Source organism: Lynx rufus, unplaced genomic scaffold, assembly GCF_022079265.1.
Source record: "Lynx rufus isolate CCGP_SWC_20201006 ecotype Redwood Valley unplaced genomic scaffold, mLynRuf1.p SCAF_4, whole genome shotgun sequence".
Classification (NCBI taxonomy): Eukaryota; Metazoa; Chordata; class Mammalia; order Carnivora; family Felidae; genus Lynx; species Lynx rufus.
This window is the reverse complement of record NW_025814856.1, coordinates 111,516,822-111,533,796: the sequence shown is the minus strand read 5'-3', so window position 1 is coordinate 111,533,796 and position 16,975 is coordinate 111,516,822. Positions and strand designations below refer to the sequence as shown.

The window sequence follows — 16,975 nt, the reverse complement described above, 5'->3', positions numbered from 1 at the left end:
AGATGAAATTTTTCTCTAAATCTTCTTTCCATATTCTATGTTATCAATGATGACTTCATGACAATTTAGAATGGATGTGCTAGGATATTTTGGATACAAATGTTTAGGCCCCACACAAAAATGATTTCAGATTAGGGGAGTTATTTTTTGTTTTTTTTTGTTTGTTTGTTTGGTTGGTTTTTGTTTTGTTTTGTTTTGGCTGCAGGTGATGGTAAGGTAGAAAAGGGAGATAGATATTAAGACAGAAAATGTGAAAGGCTGTGATCTGGATAACTATTAAGAAATATTTGAAACTCTCTCTCAAGTGGAGAATTCAGTAACTTTTATGCATCTTGTTTATTATGGCTGCTGTTCTCTTCCCAACATTTTTAATCCATCTACTCTTAAATTAGGTACTGAAAAGGTTGATCTGAAATCACCCACAGGTAAATCAATTCTTTTAAAGGGAATCACTTAAAAATACTACAAAGCTAAATGGTACTACTAAAAACTGTTTTTAAAACACAAATGTAAAGACTTAATATATAAAAAACAAGTGCATGTGTATATGTAATAAGAGACATAATATGAATAATAAATATAAATATATTTACTTTCTTTTTTGTGGTTAAGACTCCCCACTTATTTATATTTTCCTGATAGTGAATCTTTACTTCTCTGTGCTTTTTCTCATTATTAAGTCAAATATATTCTTATAAGATGTCCCAAATCATTTTTTTGAATGAAGAAGTACATAAATTAAACACTTGGACTAAATTTATTATCAAGTGCCTGCCATGCTTCTCCCTACACTTGAACTTACTCTGAGGTCACAGAACTTGGACCACTAAAATAATTTTAGTGTACCTCCCCAAAGAGAATTTTTATAAGGCATCTATTTATTCACATAAATGGCCCTGTGTATATCCAAATTATTTTTTATGACTCAGGAAACCAAGTCCTCATTATCCTTTCATCTCCTGTAACCACAAGAATAATCATGTAACTGAAAGGGCTGAAATTCAAGGAGTCTCTCTGGGAATATTTATCCCCCCACATCCCCACCTTTCTTTTCTTTTTTATAATGGGACCTTGCCAAGAGATGTGCTCTTATACATAAAAAGAATTACACAAAAGAGGAAGTCCAAAGAAAGTCATCCATTGGGATTTATTTATTTACGTCACTGAGGTCCTGCTTATTCCTGACCTAATTTGCCAATACAAAACTATTTTTAAATAAAGAATACCTTATAAAACGTAAATAATGAGTTTTAGTGTGCATTTAAAAAGGAGGGTTTAAACACCTTATGTATACAGAATTCCAGAAATAATTACTATTTGATATGTATTTATGTTTTATTTTCCAAAACTCCTTAATACACTTTATCCCTCCTTGTCACCAATTAATAGCTGCAGTGATAGAAACTATAATTCACATATCAAAGATGATCCGTCTAAAGTTTCCACAGCTATAGAACACAGATTGTTTTCTATAATTTCAATCACATTTTCATAAGAATATGGTTTCCTTGGCTCAGGAATTTCTCATTGACCTACCATTGGTTTCAAAAATTAACATCGATAACACTTCCACATTTGTGTCTTGTATGTGTATCAAATCCTATCAAACCCAGAAGTATTATCAATGAATGTTTGAGTGCCCCCCCAAAAAATATGAAGGAGTATGTGCTCTAATTTTTCATTTAAGAGCAAACCCAAAAGATAGGCCTTTTTAAAAGAAATAAATCGAATGTAGAATTACCTGGAGACTGTCACAAATAATATTCATAACATGTACATGTTTAACTTGAAATTCTTCTAACAAGTATTTCATATTCAAGAAAACTATAGAACTTAATTTAGAAATAAGATACAATAATCCTAAATGAGATTACAAGATTAAAAAAACCAAACGTTCTCAAAGTATTTTGTAGACATAAAATAGCAATTATAGTTAAAACAAAACTTTCATTAGAACTAGAAAAAATAAAGAGGTGAAAACATACTATTTTCCTTTGTGCTACCACAGTTCTGTATTCACCTCTCTATCATGATTTTTATCATATTCTACATGTATCCAGTTTTTGGGTTTTTTTCATATCTGTTTTCCTGGCAAGACTTTGATTACCAGGGGTGGGGAAACTGGCAATTTTAATTTTTCTATCCTCACTTTTTCTGGTACATAATAGAAGTTCAAGGATTTTTTAAAGAAGGGCTGAGCCCACTAGATTTTAAAATGTATTATAAAGCAATAATAATTTAAATAATGTGGTTTTGACATGTATTTTGAAATACATCAACAAATAAGAATAGAAAGTCCAGTAAAATATCTAATTATATGTAAGAATGTAATGATATAATAAAAATTCAAAACGATCAGCGAGGAAAGCTATTTAATAAATTATATTGAGGTAACCAGTGATCTGAGGGGAAAATGGGTCAAAATTTATATTGCATAATATAATTACAATACTAATGCCTCCTTATTCTCTGTCTTTCTGTGTGTGTGTGTGTGTCTGTGTATATTTGCATATATAATACATATATGATTTAGCTCATAAAAATGAGCATAAAATTGAGTATTTTTGAAACAATGGTAGCTTTCTAAACCTTGAGTTAATAAAAGAAACAAAAAGATGTAACTTTTACAGTTTAATCTTTAACTTTTACTATGAAAAGTAATAGTCATGGTAAAAGGAAAACAACATATTGCAGAAATGTTTATCAAATACAAGAGATCAAAGGTTGTTACAAAAGGGGATAAAGTGACAGAAAAATAAGATGCAGAAGAAAAATAAGGCAGTAACATGGACATGCACATAGGAATCAAATTATTAGGTACACATCAGAAAAAAAGAGCATTAAAGCATTTTATTTACCAAAGTGAGGCAAATTAAGGCAACACTGAAGTACCATTTTACATTTAACTAACAAATACAAAATTCTAAGACACAATATCCAACAATACCCAGGTTCTTAGAAAAATAAAATTGATAAAACCAAGACATTATTGTTGGCAATTTATAGTAGAAAGCCATCTGACAAAGCACTTCAAAAATCATTTTTTAAAAATCACATCCTTTGACCCATAAAAATATTCAAAACTTTTAACTTAATAAGATCAGGCCAGAAAGTTTAAACTGAGTGAATAATGACCCATAATAATAATACTAATAATAATAATTTTAAAAATTAAAAAAAAGAAAGGCCATATTCAAACAGATTTTTGTTGTGATGCAATTTATAATAGCAAAACATTATAAATCTAAATCTTCAACATCAGAGGAATGATTAAGTAAACTAATGATTACCAAACAACTGCTCCTGGAAACCACTCATTAAAGAGTATAATACCTGAAAACGGCAATATAAGTTGAAACCAAATACGACTTGAAACCAAAAGGAAACAAACTGCACAGGTTGGTAAGGTAAGGAACACTTCCTGTCTGTTTTTAATATTATTTATTCTATAATTAAAAATTGAGAAAAAAATGGTTCTATAAATTATTGGTAGATATTCAAAACTAGAGACCCACAAACGGATCACATATGAAGCCAAAGCTAAAAACAAAATTAATGTCTTTGAAAGAAAATTACAGCTTCTGAAATATAGTACATGCCCTGGCATTTAAATGGAGAAAAGGCTAAGTAAGAATAATGGGGAAATTACTACAGTAAAGAAATGAAAGACAAAATAAAAATGCCTATGGAAAGTATCTTCTCCATGGAGATCAAGAACTAAAGCTGGTTTTAAGCTAAGAAAACAGGAGTGAATTGGTCCATTCAAAGAAGCTAGAAAACAGAAAATAGAGTATTATAAAAATAAAAAAAACTTTGCCTGTGAGTAATTTTTTTTCACTTTCCCCCACCAGTCATCCCTCTTCACTTCTGTGCACCAAGAGTAGCCCATTGGTGCCTAACTATGAAAAGCAAGGTTACAATGAGCCTTGTTTGTGTACATTCATCATTTGCATACAAACTTTAATATTAGCTTAAAAAAAGGCACATTGATGCAGAGGTCTGGAAAAAGGGCAAGTTACCCCTTATGTCTCTATAACACTATTTGCCACATGCACTGCTCCTTCCAATTTTAGATTCATTAAATGTAACGAAAATGAGAAAATTTGTTATGCCACGGGTGTTCACACAACTCTACCCGGATCAGCTACTGTGTTGAGACACATCTGGTGTGCCAGAAACAAACTAGGAAGTAGTGTGTAGGAGGAAAGAAAATTAAAAGTTGTCAAACATATTTCTTTAGGCACTCAACATAATCTGGTATTCTAATTATTTTCCAGATATTGATGTAGTCAAGTTTATTACACAAGCTAAAGTAAAACTTTTAGGTTCCCCTAAAACTTTTCCTTCGCAATTCTTTACATGATAAAATTGGTATACCCACATTAATACTCCATACACCCAAAACACACATTAGGAAATTTTCTCCTTGGGATATTATGCCCCTGGGTATTAGGTTATCCTACATTCCTCAAAAATATCCAACTATTTTATGCTTGTTAATCTGTTAATAACTGGAGGACGACTTCTTCAATATTTCCCTTCTAATCTGAGCAATTATGACTATACGACAATTTTAGTGCCAAAACCAATGACAACAATGAAGACAATTAAATACAGTTTGGCAGTGGGAAATAAATTCCCTGAAATCATCAAATAATTTCACACAGACAACCCAAAACCCAACTTTATTTATTAGTATTAAATTATACACAATTGAGGCTCCTAGTCTTCTGATACACAATTCACCTTTAAAAATTCAAACCAGCGGGCACCTGGGTGGTTTAGTCGGTTATGCGTCGGACTTTTAATTTTGGCTCAGGTCATGATCTTGGGGTTCTAGGGTTTGAGCTCCAAGTCGGGCTCGGTGCTGACAGTACGGAACCTGCTTGGGATTTTTTCTCTCCCTCTCTCTGCTCTCCCCCACTTGTGTTTGTAGGCTCTCTCTCTCAAAATGAATAAACATTAAAACAAAAATTTTTTTTAATTTTTAACAAATGCAAGCAAGGAATACATCAGAAATCTTTCTAATCCAGTTTTCCCAAATAATAATGTACCAAGAAAAACACTTAAAAATACAGATAAACATTGATCCATTAACCCAATTAGAATATATAGACTATTTTTTTATTATTTTTTAAATTTTATTTTAGAAAGAGAGGGAGAGAGCAAGCAGGGGAGGGGGGCAGAGGGAGAGAGGGAGAAGGAGAGGGAGAATCTCAAGCAGGCTCCATGCTCAGCACAGAGCCTGAAGACGGGCTTGATCCCATGAACCTGGGATCATGACCTGAGCCGAAATCAAGAGTCATACATTCAACCAACTAAGCCACCCTGGTGCCCCAGGAATGTTAAGACTGTTTAACAGCTAAGATTTATAATGCTCATATGATATTTCAGACACTGCTCTAAAAGGCTTTCCAGGTATTAATTCACTTAATCCTCACAAGACTTTTGAAGTAGAAGACATTAATTGGTATGCCCATTGTTCAGATGAGCAAACTGAACCAGAGAGATTATGAAAGTCAGTTGATAGAACTGAGTTTCAACCCAGGTCCATAGGACTCCACCACTACTCTCTACTGCCCCCATGCCTTCCACTGTGTACCATGTCTACCTCTGTGTTATTTCCTGTGTGCCACATCTCAGCTTTCACTGTAACAGACACTTGACATGCACACTAAGCAAAAACACGATGATGATTCAAGAGATGTCAGTGAAACCAATTCTTCAGAAACAATTAATCTAAAAGGTGATGGTTTCAATTCAAGAATGCACTGAAACATCTTAAATCTTAACATCTTAAACCATAACATTTGAAACCTACTCTACAATTCAGTATTTTTATCTAAATGGCCTTAAACCTAATAAAAGGAAGCAAACTCTGAGTAAGCATAACAGTGGGGAAGAATCCGTGATTGTCCAGAACATTATAATTTTTGATTACTTTTAATTTACCTCTGAATTAAGTAAAAGTGTCTATACACAGGTGCGACAAGTTCCACAAGGCAAGAAATCCTAAAGAAAACAAGTCTCTTAATAGGAAGGATACTGTTAAATCTTCTCTAGGTTGTCGTAGGTAACTACCTTCAACTGTTAATGCAGAAGGTAAAGAAACAAGATGATCACTCAGAAAACATCTGGAAAATAAAACGAAGTCATGAAACCCAGTAGATACCTATCTACATAAAAGTGAAAATCAACTAAAAATTCCAAGACAATTCTATGACCTGAAATTTTACTTAATTCAGGTCCAGAAGGAGGCAAAAGCAAAACAAAACAAGATAATTTGACACTGTCTACAGATACCTGGGAATATATTTATTAAACTATAACAGTGAGCTCTGGCCAAGCTTACATAAAGACAGCAGATAAAGAGGAAAAGTCTTCCCCCAGCTTACTCTTAAAAATGACAGAAGAATGCCCTGGTGATGACGGAGTAGAAGAGTTCTTCATTTCCTGTTATTGTGAATGTTCTGAGCACATGTTCAAGGCGTTCTCATCACCACTGCCTAATTTTCATTTATTTTCCTCAAATGCAAACGGTCAGTTGCCTAGGCTGACTTTACTGTACTTGTCTTTTCAACTCTATTCGGGAGAATAACAGGAAAATAACTCATCATGCAGGGGGAAGGGGGGGGGAATGTAAATGACGCTGGTGTCATAAGGCTTACAGGAAGCAAGAATAGTAAGGTAAGAACAAAAAGAATAGAAAACAAAGACTCACCAGACCATGGCCTACTTGAAAGGAGCTGCTTCCTATGGGTGGTAGAGGGCTGCTACAGTTTGCCAGAGTCCTTGTAAAGTGCTCTGGTGGGAGGCCCCTAGCCTTCCATTGGGGTCTCTCAGAGGTACTAGTCTGACAGCTCTTCCTGAGAGTGGTCTTACACGGGGGTCAGATGGGGACACTTCTCCATCTATCAGTGGGTGGCTACATTCTGTAGGAGGCACAGGAAGCCTGCTTTAGCCTTGAGTCTACCATGTGGTCCCAAACCCAACATTATTTGTAAGAAGGCAGTAATTTTGATCCCTTTCACTTTCCTACATTTATTTCTTGATGGCTCAAAACATGAAGAGAATGGTATCATACGTAACACTCTGAAATCCCAACCAAACATAAAACAAATCTTTTCCTGCTGGTTTTCCAAATTCATAGGAAGTATGGGGAGTTATTTAAAAAGCATTAGGGAAAACTAAGATTTAAGATTTAAGATACAAAACCTGAGACAGGGAATAGGGCTGGATCTTAAGCATTCTGGTAGGGGGTGAGGGGGTGCTCCTATAGACCAGTTCTGTTGTGAAGTGGCCACAGGTTCCACCCTAAGCTTCCAGTGCGAGCTAAGGAACTGGGCCTGGTTCCCCTGATGTGTAAAACAAGAGGGCTAGACAAGGCCATCTTCAGGGCACCTATGGGCACCAACATTCTATGATGTTATAACTAAAAGTAACTAGCTGTGGCAGTACTTTTAATGTGAAAAATGAAAACACACATCAGTCCCACATCACAAGACTGAAGTCAGCCCAGAGCCAGAGCACTCTCTAAGAAAGATGAAAATGTTGTTGATCTGCAGTAATTTTAGAAACTGGTGAAGAGAGCAAAAAATACACTGAGAAATTAAAACAGGACATTGACCTCTGTGAAAAGATCAGATACAGAAAAATAATTACTGGACTAAGGGAAAAGTAGTTTTTCCCTGTATTATTTTTAAAGTAGGTATGTCCTTGAAAATAGTATTAAAAATATTGAATCCTCAATTGCCCAATGGTATTAGGCCACTTCCAAAACCCAATAAAATCCCAAATTAGCTTGCAGATGAATGATGGCTTTAAGAATTTATCCAGAATCCAGTGTGATCCTATAGATGGGATGGGACAAACTCCTCAGAAAATGCCAAGAAACATTTGAGCCAGGCCAAAAAGCACTGAAACGTTCCACTGACATAGAACCCACAAGTCAACATGAAGCTTTCACTGGAAGATACAGCATTTGCGTGCAGTTTTCCAGGGATCCAGCCAAAACTCAGAGATTATTGAAAAAAGCTCTCAAAACCAAAATGATTCCAAATAGAGGTTTCTATGACAGAGGAATTCTGAATGGAAATTTATCATTCACAACCAATGGCTTCAATAGCTGATCCCATTACATCAAAGGATTTTAATTCTTTCCTGGAAATTCTTTACAAATTACAGGTAACCGCAGTCTGAACAGAACTTCTGTGTATTTTTAAACAAGTCAATTGTTTCAATGAGATAAATACATTTATTTCCACCAGACAGATAATTGTTTTCTTGTTCAATTGCATTACATTTGTGTATCCAGGTATAAAATGTTACAAATGGAAAATTACTGAGAAGCAAAGCAGTCATTAGTGTGACTTATAAACGGAGCAGAAATGTTAAAAAAGTTTTTCTAATGCTTTTTTATGTTCCCAAATATGTATTTTTATTTTTTAATCTCTTCTATATCTTTAAAATTTTTTTTTAATGTTTATTTATTTCTGGGACAGAGAGAGACAGAGCATGAATGGGGGAGGGGCAGAGAGCGTGGGAGACACAGAATCAGAAGCAGGCTCCAGGCTCTGAGCTGTCAGCACAGAGCCTGACGCGGGGCTCGAACTCACAAAGGTCACAAACCATGAGATCATGCCCTGAGCCGAAGTAGGTCGCTCAACCGACTGAGCCACCCAGGTGCCCCTAATCTCTTCTATATCTGATTGCAGAGCAAATCCTCATACCCAAACACAACACAAACAGAACTAAGATGTTGGCTGACCAACAAGAATGGCGAAATGACTTGAATATAAATAGACACAAAAGTAAAATAAATTCAAGGATAAATTACTCACCTTCATAAGAAATCCAGAAATTTGGGAAACTCTGGGAAGTAAAAATAAATCATTTTCAAGTATCACTACTGGAAATACACTATTTCTAGATATCATTTTGTAGATAGAAGAATTGTGTCATAAAAGCAGGTATCTGATTACCTTCCCAAGAGATTTCGCACCTATCAACTGTCCTCAATTAAAGACAGCCTCAAAGCAAACAAAAGAGACATTAAATGACAAAAAAAGTCAGCACCTTGTTGTTGAAGGCAGATTATTTCCTTATGGAATTTGCACATAAATGTTCAATAAGAACGAATGGCCAAAGACAGTCTCCCCTTACTTACCAGAAAGTAGGAAGGCACACAATTAGAATTACAATACCTAACACACAATATCCTGGGGGCACAAGTGCCATTCAATAAAAAAATGTTGGTTTTGTTAATATTAGTATTTTAATGTCTTCGGATTAAAGCTGATGGCACCTATTCTCCATCTGTTCAATAGTTCTTGTGTCATATATCAACATATACACTGTACATTTTTTAAATAGAAAGATCTTATTTTTTCCAAACTTCTTAGAAATTCATCAGGTTTCACATTGTACAATCAAAAGATTGTTAAAGGGTATTGACTACAATTTAAATATCACACATTGATCAAATACTCAAAACTGATTAAAAATGGGTATTGTGATGTTAACACAGATCTAGAAACACATTAGGAGGTACAATATAATTTTGAATAAGGCATAGTAAACATATATGATCACTTTAACCAATGATTCTTCTCTTTTTTTTCTTTGTGTAAGTTGATTGTGTGAGATTTTAAGAGTTAGAAGACTTAGTAATAGAATAAAAATACCATAAGAACTTGAAATTTCTTTACAGTATTGGAGTTAAAGAAAAAATAATGCTAGTATGTTTTTGTTTTCTGAATACTTTTTACAGTTATATTAACTTAAAGCTATATAAAATAGGGGTAGGCTCCCTGTAAAGAATTTCTTTTAATGTTTATTTATTTATTTTTGAGAGAGCGAGAGAGCACAAGCAGGGGAGGGGCAGAGAGAAAGACAGAATGTGAATCAGGCTCCAGGCTCTGAGCTGTCAGCACAGAGCCCAACATGGGGCTCAAACCCATGAACTGTGAGATCATGACCTGAATCTAAGTGAAACACTCAACTGCCTGATCCACCCAGGCACCCCAAGAATTTTTTAATCACATCTTTAAAATTTAGGAGGAAATCTGTTGGTCCAAAGATGCTTTTAGACAAGATTATACACTTTGAATTATTTAATATATTATAATAATCTAATTAATAGTAAATCAATAAAAACTTCCAAAATAGCAATGAGGAAGTTTTGCTGTAAAATTTATTTTCTGAATTTACCCAAGGCCACTTTTGCAGCTTAGAACATTTTTTTTGACATATAGATATTTTTCCCCAGTATTTTTCAGCTGTAAAAAAAAAAAATCCTAAAATTTCTTAAACCAATCTTCACATTTTTGGAAAAGGAAATCAAAGTCCTAGGAATTAAAATGTGAAACCGGATTCTATATACCTACTTAAATGCCAAGTCAAAATTACAGCAAAGAAATCCTAATTCCTGTTTTATTTTTCATTTAAGGTGAAAAATAAAGGTAAAAGTAATGGTCTGGAGATCTCACAAATCCAAAGCACAATATTTAAAATGGGAGAAACAGGAGTGGGGGAAACCACCAGCTTCATGGAGCTTACATTCTCATGCACATACAGACAAACCAATGTCAAGAGCGAACTCTGTCCCCAACCAAGTTTTTGTGTACTGACTCATCTTTCTTCTCTAAGCCCGTAATTCCCGCCTGGAGAGCCTGAATCACATTCTTACCCTCTGTTCCTCTCTCACTCCCCTATGGGGTTTGTTCTGTCAGATGACTTCTGTTCACTTACACAGGATTCCAAGATGCCTTACTCAGCCTAACCCACATGAGCTACCCACCTTACTACACCTGCATGTAACAATTTCACTCGAATTTCCAGTATCACTTCAGAATCAACAGAAACCAAACCAAACATATTCTCTCTCAGAACTGACTGCCTATTTCAACTTCCCCTATTGCTACCATTATTATTCTCCAGAATTCTCAGTCCTAAATTTTAGTCAGCTTTAATTCCTCCCTCACCTGTAGCATCCATATCTAGTCAGTCTCCACACCCCACATGTATTAGTCAGAGTTCTCCAGAGAAACAGAGACATATTATAAGGAATTGGCTCACAGAATATGGAGGCTGGTAAGTCCAAAATCTGCACAGCTGGTGTTTCAGTTTGAGTCTGAAGGTCAACAAGGCTTCTGTGGAACCGGGAGGAACCAATGTTCCAGTTCAGAGGCTGTCAGGCAGAATTCTCTCTTATTTGGGGGAGGTCAGCCTTTTGTTCTATTCAGGCCTTCACCTAATTGGATGAGGCCCACCCACATTACGGAGACTCAGTCTGCTTTACTCAGTCTACAAATTAAAATGTTAATCTCACTCTTACAGAAACACCCAGAATAACGTTTGACCAAATATCTTGGCACCCAGTGGCCTAGTCAAAGTGATGCAAAAAATTCACCATCACACCACAGTTTTACTTTTCAAAAGTCACACTTGTTTTCTCTATTCTTGGTCTCACCACCATCATCTCATATCAGGTCCTTATGATCCCCTACTGGTTTTAGCAAAAGGATGTAAACCAGCCCCCTCACCTTCCTTTAGTTCATGCATCAGTGAATATGCTGTGGATACATTTATTTTCGGAAATGTTTTTGTCATATCATCCCTGTTCTATATACCTTAATTCACAATGACATCTTACTCTAAAAAGATCCATTCTTTTTCTTACAATATATTGCCCTATATAATCCAGCCCTACTTTGCCTACTGACCTGTTTCTTCTATCAATCTCCTAATTTAGAACTTACATTATAACTGGCCAACAGCTTAAATATCTTCTCTCATCCACAACCATTCCTTCCGCAACATACTTCCCCTTCTCTGGAAACCATTGCAAACTCTTCTTTGCCTACCTCAATCCCATCCACCTGCCAAGCTTTGTCTCCAGTTTCAACTCCTTTTTGAAGTTTTCCTAATTCTCCAAACCACATGAATCTTTTAGTTTCTAGCCCTCACGTACATTTAAAATAAACAAAACCACTGCTATTCTAAACTACTCTGTCTTGTTCATGAATTTATTTATTTTTTTAAATGTTTATTTATTTGGAGAGAAAGAAAGAGACAGAGAGCATGAGTGGATGAGGGGCAGAGAGAGAGAGAGAGAGAGAGAGAGAAAGAGAATCCCAAGCAGGCACCACACCACCAGTGCAGAGGCGGACACAGGGCTCCATCCCACGACCTGAGCCAAAATCAAGAGTCAGACACTTAACCAACTGAGCCACCCAGGTGTTCCCATGAATTTATTTCTATTGCACATCCCTCTTTCCCTGGTTCCCAATATCACCCTATCACTTCCAAACACACACCTTCTATTTATGCTGGGTTGAAAATCTTGGAAACTCTGCTGTGCCAAGCACTGTTTAAGGCAATACACATACAAAGAAGCGCTACTCTAAAAGCCTTACAGTCTAATATGAGAGAGAGATAATTACTATAATAATTAAGGAACAATGTACTGCATGCTGTAACAAAGGTAGATACAGTGCTCTAAGGGAATATAGAGAATATAACAGAGGATGAAACTAAATATCCCTAGTAGAATAATGTGGTTGGAGATAAATTTAACAGGAGGAAAAGGCATTTCAAGTACTGAAAATAACCAGTGCAAAAGAACAGAAACAGTGAACATACACATACACACACACGCACACACACACACACACACACATATATATATATATATATATATATACACATTCTTATATACATATATACATTCTTATATACATATGCATATATACATATAGATACACATATACACACATATACATTTATATTCATATATATTCATATAAGATATGATGAGACATTTACCACATTGGCAAACTAACTGGGTGTTAAGGATCAGAATCCAGGCACAAAATGGCTTAAAAGCAAGAGATTAAATTCAGTAAAAGTATCATTGAGTAATAGGAACAGAGCCCTAGAAACAAAAGTATCTGTCATATTGAGAATAGTAAGTCCAGAACTTGAGTGTGGAGCTGAGGAGAAGCAAACATGTCTGGAGCATGGAGCCACACCACTTCTAACTGAGAGACTAGGAAATCCCTAAAATACAGGTAGATTTTTATTCGTCCCTTATCGATGACCATAAGGAACAAAGGATTTTCATTACTCATTTGGTGACAAATCTAAGCTCATCTGGCAATAAAAACTGGCCTAAACAGACAGGAGATTATTTATTATTTTAACCTCATTTAGTATTAATAGCTATGAATTTCACTGCAGAAATAAATATTAAATGTTTTTATTATGAGGAACTGTCCCAGACCCCATTAAAAGTGACATGGCATCAAAAACAATAAGATACCTAGGAATAAACCTAACTAAAGAAGGAAAAGATCTACACTCTGAAAACTGTAGAACATTTATGAAAGAAACTCAAGAGGACACTAAGCAATGGAAAAGCATTCCATGCTCATGGATTAGAAGAACAAACATTGGTAAAATGTCCATACTACCCAAATCAATCTACACATATAATGAATTCTTACCAAAATATCACCAGTATTTTTCTCAGAGCTAGAACAGACAATCCTAAAATTTGTATGGAACCACAAAAGAACCTGAATAGCCAAAGCAATTCTTAAAAAGAAACACAAAACCAGAGGCATCATGATTCCAGATTTCAAGTTACATTACAAAGCTGTAGTCATCAAGACAGTATGCTACTGGAACAAAAACAGACATATAGATCAATGGAACAGAAGAGAAAACCCAGAAATGGACCCAGAATTAAATGGCCAACTCATCTTCCACAAAGCGGGAAAGAATATCCCATGGAAAAAATGGCAGGCTCTTCAACAATGTCATTGGAAAAAATCCTGTGTCTTTCAGGAACACACTGAAGGATAAAAGTGGACCACTTTCTTACACCATATGCAAAAATAAATTGAAAAAGAATGAGAGACCTAAATGTGACACAGGAAACCATCAAAATACTTCAGGACAAAACAGGCAGCAATCTCTTTGACCTTGGCTGTAGAAAGTTCTTACTAGAACACATCACCAAAGGCAAAGGAAACAAAAGCAAAGATGAACTATTGGGATTTCATCAAGAAAAAAAGCTTCTGCACACTGAAGGAAACAACAAAACCAAAAGGCAGCCTACTTAATGGGAGAAGATATTTGCAAACAACATATAAAGGGTTAGTATCTAAATAGTATCTTATAAAGGGTTAGTATCTTATAAAGGGTTATAATAGTATCTTATAAAGGATTAGTATCTAAAATCTATAAGGATTTATCAAACTCAACACCCCAAATACAAATAGTTAAGAAATGGTCAGAAGACATGAATAGACACTTTTCCAAATTACATCAAAATTACTAACAGACACATGAAAAGATGCTCAATATCACTTACCATCAAAGAAATACAAATCAAAACCACAATGAGATACCACCTCACACCTATCAGAATGGTTAAAATTAACAACAAACAACAGGTGTTGGCAAGGATGAGGAGAAAGGGGAACCCTCTTGCATTGTTGGTAGGATTGCAAACTGGTGCAGCCATTCTGGACAACAGCATGGAGGTTCCTCAAGAAACTAAAAAAAGGAACTACCCTATGACCCATCATTTGCACTATTAGGCATTTACCCAAAGGATACAAAAATACAGATTCAAAGAGGTATGTGCACCCCAATGTTAATAGCAGCATGATCACTAATAGCCAAATTATGGAGACAGCCCAAATGTCCCTCGACTAATGAGTGGATAAAGAAGATGTGGTGTATATATACAATGGAATATTACTCAGCCATCAAAAAGAATGAAGTCTTGCCATTTGCAATGACATGGATGGAACTAGAATGTATTATGCTAAGTGAAATAAGTCATAGAAACACAAATATTGTACCATTTTACTCATATGTGGAATTTAAGAAACCAAACAGAGGAACATATAAGAAGGAGGAAAAAGAGAAGAAAGGGAAACAAACCACAAGAGACTCTTAATGATAGAGAACAAAGTGTGGGTTCACAGAGGGAGGTGGGTGGGCGATGGTCTGGATGGGTGACGGGTACTAAGGAGGGCACTTGTGATAAGTACTAGGTGTTGCATGTAAGTGATTAATCACTAAATTCTACTCCTGAAACCAATATTGCACCGAGTGTTAACTAACAAAAATGTAAATTGAAGAAAAAGGAAAAGATTTTTTAAAAGGCTAAATAAATTTTTAAAAATAAAAATAAGTAAAAATAAAAAATAAAAGTGACATGCCATGTAACACAGGATTTATGTCCCATGCTACCTTTTAAAAAAACTGATAAAATCTCTTAGCTTTATACCCTCTGGATCCTTCCATGTTGTTGCAAATGGCAAGATGTCTTTCTTTACATGGCTGAATAATACTAAGTGAAACACATCAGTCAGAGAAAGACAAATACCATATGATTTCACTTACATGTGGAATTTAAGAAACAAAGAAAAAAAGAGACAAACTAAAAATCAGACTCTTAACTACAGAGAAGAAACTAATGGTTACCAGAGGGGAGGTGGATGGGGAGAAGGATGAAGTAGGTGAAGGCAATGTTTTTGTCATGAGGAGCACTGAGTAATGTACAGAACTGTTGAATCACTATGCTGTATACCGGAAACAACTATTAACACTGTATGTTAAGTATACTGGAATTAAAAATTTTTTAAATCCAAAGCTGGTAAATGTTAAAATTAAAAAAAAAAACACAACTGATAAAATCTCAATTCTAAATCCAAACACACCTGGCTCCTGGGGTTTTGGAATATTCTATGGACCTTAGATTTTGAGATTTCACAGAACCAGTCAGATACAGAAGGGGATCTATTGCCCAAGAAAGGTTTTAGAGTCCATGGAAGATCCATTTAGGATTGTTTTGTTAAATGGAGGGTGAGTTCTCATTGCCAAACACATTGTATTTTTGACCATCTTTGTGATCTGTGACAAAGTTTATTTTACTTATGTAGTATTAGTTAAAAACAAAAAATAAACTGCCAATCATGGACTCTTATATCAACCTTTTTACTTCCCTTATAATGCCAAGAATACCAGGAAAAAATTGTAAAAGAACATTCTCTTTGCCTCCTATAAACTTAATAGATAGTTTCCTGGAATTGTCTATTCAAATAGAAAATTAATTTCCATGCACAGCTGGAAATACCACATTGGCAAGCAAAGAAAACATCAAACACCAGTATATTAAAGTGTAGGAACTATAAAGACTCAACAAAACAGAATCTGCTCAGTAAGATGGTCATATGAGAACATATTTTCACCTGTTTATTTAATGTATAAGTACATCTCTTAAAGTGAAGTAGAAATAATCAAGGAAGCTTTGGATTCGGAAAAACAATGAGAGGATTACATCACTCAAGCCGTTTTTCTATCGTTGTATGAAAGAGGAGGTTAGCACATTCCTTGCCAAGGATAAAAGATGTCCTCAGGCCTGCACAATACATGTATGGGTAAGACACTGCCACCTACTTTGTGGCATGGTTGCTTTTTTATTTTTCACTTTGGGATGCTGTAGAAGTTCTAAAGATAGTGGTGACAGCTGTGCAATAATGTAAAAATACTTCAGGCCAAGGAAGTACACACTCTAAGAAGGTTAAAGGGTAAATTTCATGTTATGTGTATTTTACTGTTATATAAAATATAATTTCAATAATATACAAAAAGCTCTTTAAAATCAATAAAAAATAGTCTAAAAGAAACATATGCAAAGTGTACAAACAAATTGAAAACAGGGGAAGAAAATCCAATAAATACATGGAAAAATGTTCAAAACCACTAATAAGAATGCAAGTAAAAATAACTACAAACTATCATATTCAATCTTTCAAATTAGTGAAGATTAAAAATATTGAGAATTTAAAAAAGAAAAAAGGCAGCTTTTCTAGACCCACCAAAAAGATCAGGTTCTATTTATACATCATCCTTCATTTGCTTAGGCCTAATGGGTATTCGTCTTTGTACTGACCCA

At 35.0% G+C, this 16,975-nt stretch overlaps 1 non-coding gene across 1 annotated transcript; it reads left to right on the top strand.

Moving 5' to 3' along the window:
• Window positions 1-16,378: 16,378 nt before the first annotated feature.
• LOC124525261 (U6atac minor spliceosomal RNA) lies at window positions 16,379-16,504 on the top strand. Its single transcript, XR_006965468.1, has one exon. It is a non-coding gene; the product is annotated as a U6atac minor spliceosomal RNA (small nuclear RNA).
• Window positions 16,505-16,975: the final 471 nt, after the last annotated feature.